Source organism: Nerophis lumbriciformis, linkage group LG26 (assembly GCF_033978685.3).
Source record: "Nerophis lumbriciformis linkage group LG26, RoL_Nlum_v2.1, whole genome shotgun sequence".
Classification (NCBI taxonomy): Eukaryota; Metazoa; Chordata; class Actinopteri; order Syngnathiformes; family Syngnathidae; genus Nerophis; species Nerophis lumbriciformis.
This window is the reverse complement of record NC_084573.2, coordinates 23,759,474-23,767,251: the sequence shown is the minus strand read 5'-3', so window position 1 is coordinate 23,767,251 and position 7,778 is coordinate 23,759,474.

Sequence of the window (7,778 nt, the reverse complement as noted above, 5' to 3'; positions counted from 1 at the left end):
TCACTAGTGAGAAGCACTGCTAGGTAACAAACGTTGGGAGGAAAAAAAGGTTATTATAAAGCCAAATGTCCCGACCCAATGTGGGAATATGTATAGTCTATTTCATTTTGATGTTTGACCTTACAATTAAAATGGTTAAAAATACTACAGCAAAGAAATTTTTTTATTGCATTTGAAAGGCTTATTTGCATTATTATATATTATGATTACGTTAGTGCTTAATTTGAACACAACTATTCAATAATGTCATTGTCAAATGCTTACAAATGGCAACACCAAAGATAACACAAACCACCCGACCCAGTTTTTCCAATTGGGGAAAAAACTGCATTTCAAAATGTTGAATATTTTTGACGTGCAATTTTTTCTATCAGTTTGACAGTCGGTCGATCTACGTTCCTATCCTCACCTACGGTCATGAGATTTGGGTTATGATCGATAGGACAAGATCACGGGTACAAGCGGCCGAAATGAGTTTCCTTCGTCGGGTGGCAGGGCAAGTCCGACCAGCAGGAGGCCACAAGTAAGACCCAGGACACGTTGGGGGCATACTTGCCAACATTGAGACCTCCGAATTCAGGACATGGGGGGGGGGGCAGGGTTTGGTGGTAGCAGGAGTGTATATTGTAACGTCCCGGAAGAGTTAGTGCTGCAAGGGGTTCTGGGTATTTGTTCTGTTGTGTTACGGTGCGGATGTTCTCCCGAAATGTGTTTGTCATTCTTGTTTGGTGTGTGTTTACAGTGTTGCACATATTTGTAACAGTTGAAGTTGTTTATACGGCCACCCTCAGTGTGACCTGTATGGCTGTTGATCAAGTATGCATGGAATTCACCTATGTGTGTGTAAAAGCCGCATATGTGAATGGGCCGGCACGCTGTTACAATGGAGGAAAAGCGGACGTGACGATAGGTTGTAGAGGACGCTAAAGGCAGTGCCTTTAAGGCACGCCCCCAATAATGTTGTCCGGGTGGAAATCGGGAGAATGGTTGCCCCGGGAGATTTTCAGGAGGGGCACTGAAATTTGGGAGTCTCCCGGGAAAATCGGGAGGGTTGGCAAGTATGGTTGGGGGGCACTATGTCTCCCAGCTGGCCTGGGAACGCTTTAGATCTCCCGGGAAGATGAAGTGGCTGGGGAGAGGGAAGTCTGGCCTTCTACGTACGCTTAGGCTGCTGCCCCCGAGACTCAACCTCTGATAAAGAGAAAAAAATGGATGGAGCGTTTGAGGGGTTTATTTTGCTTCTGTTTGTTTACCTTTTTAGCATAGTTATGTTATTGACCTTTCAATTTCAGTAGAAAAAAATAGTCATGAAAAATGTTTATTGTGTTTCAAAGGGTTATTTGCATTATTAAATATTGTGATTACATTAGTGCTTAATTTGGCCACTGTTAATGTCAACTTTTCACCTATTGAACATATTTGTCAAATGCTTGCAATTCTTTAACTATTCCAGATTATCATTGTCAAATGCTTACTATTTTGTCTGTACAGACAATGGTAGGGCCATTAAATTGATTTTGTGAACATTAAGGCCATAAACGGCATAAAAAGCATTAAATACGATGTCCAGACACATTAAAAAAATAATACAATTGCATTTGGCAATAAAGACAACAAAACAAACTAATCTACCCAGTTTTTCTAAATGGGGAAATAAATATACAGTAATGAAAACTGTAGTGTTAGAAAAGGCTACTTGCATTGTTATACATTCTGATTACATTGGTGGTGCTTAATTTGGCCACAGTCAAGTCAACTTTTCAACTATTTTACTTCACCGTCAAATGCTTACTGTTGTGTTTTATATGACAAAGTTCAGCCAGCCCCCGCATTTCTTCAAATTAAACCAAAATAGTCTAATTCGTTTGGGCTATTTAAAATTATTGATTGATTGATCTCCAGTCATTGTTGTTTGGGTGAGCCGTCTCTTTGTCCGTGATCCATTCCTGGCCGTTACCGTTGTGTCCGTCCCGTTGAGTCTCTCATCCTCCCCCCCTCTCGGGCGACTCTGGGGGTATTGCTCATTGTGAATTTCCGTAGCTTGGGTTGGTGCCCTCTTGCGAGTGCTGTGCATGAGGTTGCTGGCCTCATCCACCCACGCCAGTCTTTCCTGGAGGTCATCTGTCTTTCCAGAGTCACCGAACTTCCTCGGTTGCCATCCAGGCTTTCCTGGAAGTCACTGGTTTCCCAGAAATCTATGATTATATTACATCCGGAGATGCTTTCCTCTTCATTCACCTTAGGTGAATGGAGCCTTGGCCAGGAGGACTTGATATCATCAGATGGTATCCAGCGGTCATTGGGTGTTTCGACCCTGAACCATAACATCCTACCGCTGGTGGGCCGGCAGTGGTGGCCAAGTCACTGCCTATCTCCTCCTCCTGGCTTCCAGCTCATCTCGTCTCTCCTGCTCCATAACCAGCAAGAGGCTCTCTCTGCTGCCTCCCCCATCCTGCGAGCTGCTGTCTTTCTCTCCTTCCCTGTTATTCCCAAGGCTGTGAGCATTCTCCATACCGACTGGGCAGGGAATCCTCTGCAGCCGACCTCGACCGGTAACAGCCATGCCTGCCATCCTTTTCCCCTGCATTCATTCAAAAGGTCCTGGTATTTGGCACTTTTCCTTTCGAAGGCTTGGTCGCACCCTTCTTCCCATGGGACTGTGAGTTCTATGAGAATGATCTTCTTTGCCTCTTCAGACCACAGCACCACATCCGGTCTTAGGGTTGTCTGGACAACCTGGGGGAACTGCAGCCTTCCTCCCAGGTCTACCTTCATGTCCCAAGAACGGGCCATTTGCAATAGGCTCTTCCTTGATGTTGCTGTGGTTGGTGGCTTTTCTCCCTCCCTCACAAACTGGATTGATCTTGTTCTCCCTTGTGGTTGCCGTTTCTTGCATCTCTGCTGCTCCAGGGTGTTAGCCAGTGTCATGAGCACCTTGTCATGACGCCATCTGTATCTCCCTTGGGTGAGTGCTGTTTTACACCCTGACAGGATGTGCGCCATGGTCCCCTTCTGTCCGCAAAGCTTGCATAGTGGATCCTCTCTCATGCCCCAATTGTGCAAGTTTGTTGGAGTCGGGAGTGTGTCATACACTGATCTCAGCAAGAAAGAGATGCGGAATGGTTCCAGCTTCCATAGATCTGCCCACGTGATCTTCCTCTTGGGGAGGTCCCATTTGGTCCAGGCTCCCTGGGACGCTAGTTCCACTGCTCTTGATTTCCGACCTTCCTCTTCCAGGTTTCGTACTTTCTCCTGGATCATAGCTCTCCTTTCCCTGGGTTCTGCCTTACTCCACTGTTGGATATGGGAAGTTCCAAGACCTTGTCTTCCTGTGCATGGCGTCCCTATGATGTCACATAGCCTCAACATGCTCTCAGCTTGTGCGACAGACGTGTCAGCTGCCCACTTGCGTCCTGATCTTGTAGTGACGCCTGCGTGTCTGACTTGTTCGTCCTGGGAGTCTCTGTATGTCATTAAGACTCTGCACTTTGCTACCTTGAATTCCTCCACCACGGATGACAAGGGAAGCTGGAGCTGTCCTGATCTTATGTAGAGGCCTACTGATGTGAAGCTTGGAGGGATTCCCAACCATTTTCTGAGGTACTTATTGATCTTTCTCTCCACTCCTTCTACGCATGTCATAGGGACGTCATACACCGTCAACAGCCACATGAGTCTTGGTAACAGTCCATATTGGTAGAGCCATATTTTAAATTTACCAGGGAGTCCTGATTTTCCAATTCTCCTCAGCCACTCTTATGTCTGCTTTTCTGTACTGGTGATGTTGTTCCTGTCAGTAAGTGAGCTGTCAAACCACTTTCCAAGGCACTTTATAGGGTTGTCCTCAATCGATGGAATCACTTCTCCTTGCACTTGCAGCTTGAACCTGTTCGTCAGTTTACCTTTACGGATCACCATGCTCCTTGATTTTTTGGGCTTAAACTTCATTCTGGACCATGTTGCCATGTGGTCCAGAACTGTTAGCACCCATCTCGCCTCCACATGGGTTGTGGTCGTCACGGTGAGATCGTCCATGTAACCTCTTATTGGGGGTTGTCGAATGCCTGATTCCATTGCTGGTCCTCTGGCTTCTTTCCCAGCAGCTGTTATGAGGAGGTTCATACCCATGATGAAGAGGATGGGGGAGATTGTGCATCCAGTTACGATTCCCTTTTCCAGGTTTTGCCACTGAGTTGTAAAATTGGCTGTTTTGAACCGTATCTGGATGGCTCCAAAGTAGCTGGTTATCATTCCCTTGATGTGCAGAGGGATGTGGTAATGGTCTAGTGCAGTGTGAATGAGGGTGTGAGGGATTGCTCCGTAGGCGTTAGCCAGATCGAGCCAGACAACAGTCAGGTTGCCTTTGCTTGCTTTGGCCTCCCGGATCATCTGACTGAGAACTCCGGTGTGTTCCAGGCATCCAGAGAAGCCGGGGATTCCACCTTTCTGGATAGAGGTGTCAACATATCAGTTCTCCGTCATGTATGAGGTCATCCTTTTTGCCAGTACAGAAAAGAAGATTTTGCCTTCTACGTTTAGAAGTGATATTGTACGAAATTGATTTATGGTTGAGGAGTTCTCTTCCTTTGGCACAAAACAGCCTTCTGCCCTCTTCCAGCACGATGGAATGGTGCCCTTTTTCCAGATCCTCCGGAACAGCATCCACAGCCTCCGAAGGAGCATCGGGCATTTCTTATACACCTTATAGGGTATACCACTGGGGCCGGGGGCAGATCCTGTTCTGGCCTTTTTCACCACCTCTTGGATTTCCTTCCACGATGGTTCACTGATGTTGAGCTCCTTTCTTGGTTTTTCCAAGCTGTCGATGTTATGGTTGGCACCCAGGGCCTGGTTTTTACAGGTGTCATTGTGGGTTTCCCTTAAGAACGCCTCCACATCTTCCCTCGAGCTGGTCAGCATTCCAGATTTTGCTTCACCCAGTAGTTTCCTGGTGAATCTGAAAGGGTCTTTGGTGAACTGTGCTCTTCTGTTCTCCCTCTCCTTCCTCCTCTTCCGAATGCTTTCTGCTCTACGGAGTCTACAAAGACGTTCCCGGAGTTGCCTTGTCAGATCCTTGATGCCTTCCTTTTCCTCGACTGTGGCTCTTTTGAACTGTTTGTTTAGAGTTTTAATTTCCTTCCTTAGGCGATGGATTTCTCTTTCTCTTCTGCTTGGCTGATGCGCCATTTTGGTGTTAACCTTCTTGTCCTCCATCCCAAAACGCTCCCTTGCCAGATTGTACGTTATTGTTGTGATTGCTGCTATGGTTTTAGAAAAGAGTTATTAACGTTGACGTTTCCGGAAGTGACGACACTAGCCAACCGGAATTCTCTGTTTTCGACCAAAACAGTCTAATTTGTGTTCCAAACAATGACAAAAATAGTTTGGTTTGTTTGTGCTTTTTTGCACAGTGGAAATTATCGGTTGTGCTGCCATACTTTCTTTATTTAAAAAAATAACGTCCCTAAAAGTGACGAACCAGATCGCTGGGTTTTCGTCCAGAACAGTCTTAATTTGTGTTCAAAACAATAAAAAATGATCTCATATGTTTGTGCAGGTAAAATGATGGATTGTGCTGCTATATTTTTAGAGTGATTAAAGAATAACGATAAAGTGACGTCACCGCATACAGTACACCCGGAAGTTGTCTTATTTGTATTTATTTATTTCAATGTTTGTATTTGTTTGTTTTGGTGCCAATACTACTTTCTTCAACAATGTATTTTTTTTACAATATAAATCTTACTGGCAATCCGGAAGTTGCTTTCTGTTGTTCCAGCCATTCTCCCATGCATAGACATCTTATAAGTAGACGCAGCATCGAGCGCTACTGCCTACTGGCGCTGACGAGACGCGGGGCCGCCATCTTGGAGTGGTGATCCGCTCCACTCAGTGCAATTCATTTGGCAGGAGCAATGAACTGTCAGCGCATTTAATTCATTTTACCTCACTGAATACCACATATTTTCACGCACTTTTCCGTCATACGTGTAGCTATGATAAAGGACACATGTTTTATTATTCATAGTTTGCTTAACAGTGATAGAATATTCTTATATGCTATAAATGACCAGATGTCCGAGATCAAAACTGGGAATATAATCCCAGAGAAGGGGGAAAAAACGGTTAAGTTGAAGAAACTATATGATTAGGTTATATATACATGTGTATATCCTACATAAACAATGTATGAATACATTAGATATTTATATATCTTGGGGACCTATAGACTGTATCTCTGTTGCTGCAGCAGCAGAGAGTTTATTCTATCTTGACACTTTGTATTGATATTTTGTATTACATTCTTCCCTTAAATGATAATGTTTACAGTGATTGTTTTATATGTATTTTGTATGTATGTCACTTTGGATAAAAGCGTCTGCCAAATACTTAAACATAAACATAAACACCTGAAAGTCTTTATATCAGCTAAAACCACCAATCTGTTTCACTGGATTCAGAATAAAACCAAATTCTGTCTTACCCAACAATGTTAGTATTTGAATATTGTTACTTGAAGACATATTCCTGGTTACAATTATACTGTTAAGAAAGTATTGTCTTATACTTTGCCTAAAATGAGAATTGATTGATTGATTGAAACTTGTATTAGTAGATTGCACAGTGAAGTACATATTCCGTACAATTGACCACTAAATGGTGACACTCAAATAAGTTTTTCAACTTGTTTAAGTCGGGGTCCACTTAAATTGATTCATGATACAGATATATACTATCAGATATATACTATTTTCATAATACAGTCATCACACAAGATATTCATCAGAGTATATACATTGAATTATTTACATTATTTACAATCCGGGGTGTGGGATATGGAGGGGGGGGGGGGGGGGGGTGTAGGTTTGGTTGATATCAGCACTTCAGTCATCAACACTTGCATCATCAGAGAAATTGACTTTGGAACAGTGTAGTACTGACTTGGTAGGATATGTACAGCAAGTAGTGGACACAGAGAGAGGGATCAGAAATTATAAGAAAAATTGTCTACATTTGATTATTTACATTTGATTATTTACAATCCGAAGAGGTATGATGAGGAAGGGAGGGTGTTAGTTTAGGGTTTAAGCTGCCTGGAGATGTTCTTTTAGTGCAGTTTTGAAGGAGGATAGAGATGCCCTTTCTTTTACACCTGTTGAGAGTGCATTCCATATTGATGTGGCATAGAAGGAGAATGAGTTAAGACCTTTGTTAATGAATGCATGCAAGAATGCATCATAATCAGTGGCGGCTGGTGAATTTTGTTTTAGGTGGGGCTGAAAGTTTGTAAACCAAACCCCTGTAGGGGGGTCATCCACCCCCAGAGAATTTCTTTGTGATTTTCACATACAAATATTGAAGATCTTTGCTACTTCTCAACTCTGTGGTAATATTCTTTTCACAAAATACAACCAATAGTACGTTAATGTTAAATCTAACTTGTGAAAAGTAATCCCCCGATTCCTATTTTCAACAGTCCGCTCATTTGAGCAGGAAAACGCTGCTTTGTTTTCAACCTGTCAACTGTCAGTTTAGGCTGCTCGCCGGCTCCTCATCACCACTTCAAGATGGCGGCCCAATTTCTCGCGTCACAGCAGCCAATGCTGCGTCTACTTCTAAGATGTCTGTGCTCCCATGCTATGCTCACATAGCATCACATATGATGACTGTGCTTATATAGTGCATGTGTCCCTAATGAAGTGGCCATGTTTTAAACGCGGCCGAGAGCGTCACTTCCGTTTGTCCGTCAAATTTAGATCAATAAAGCTCTCTTTGAA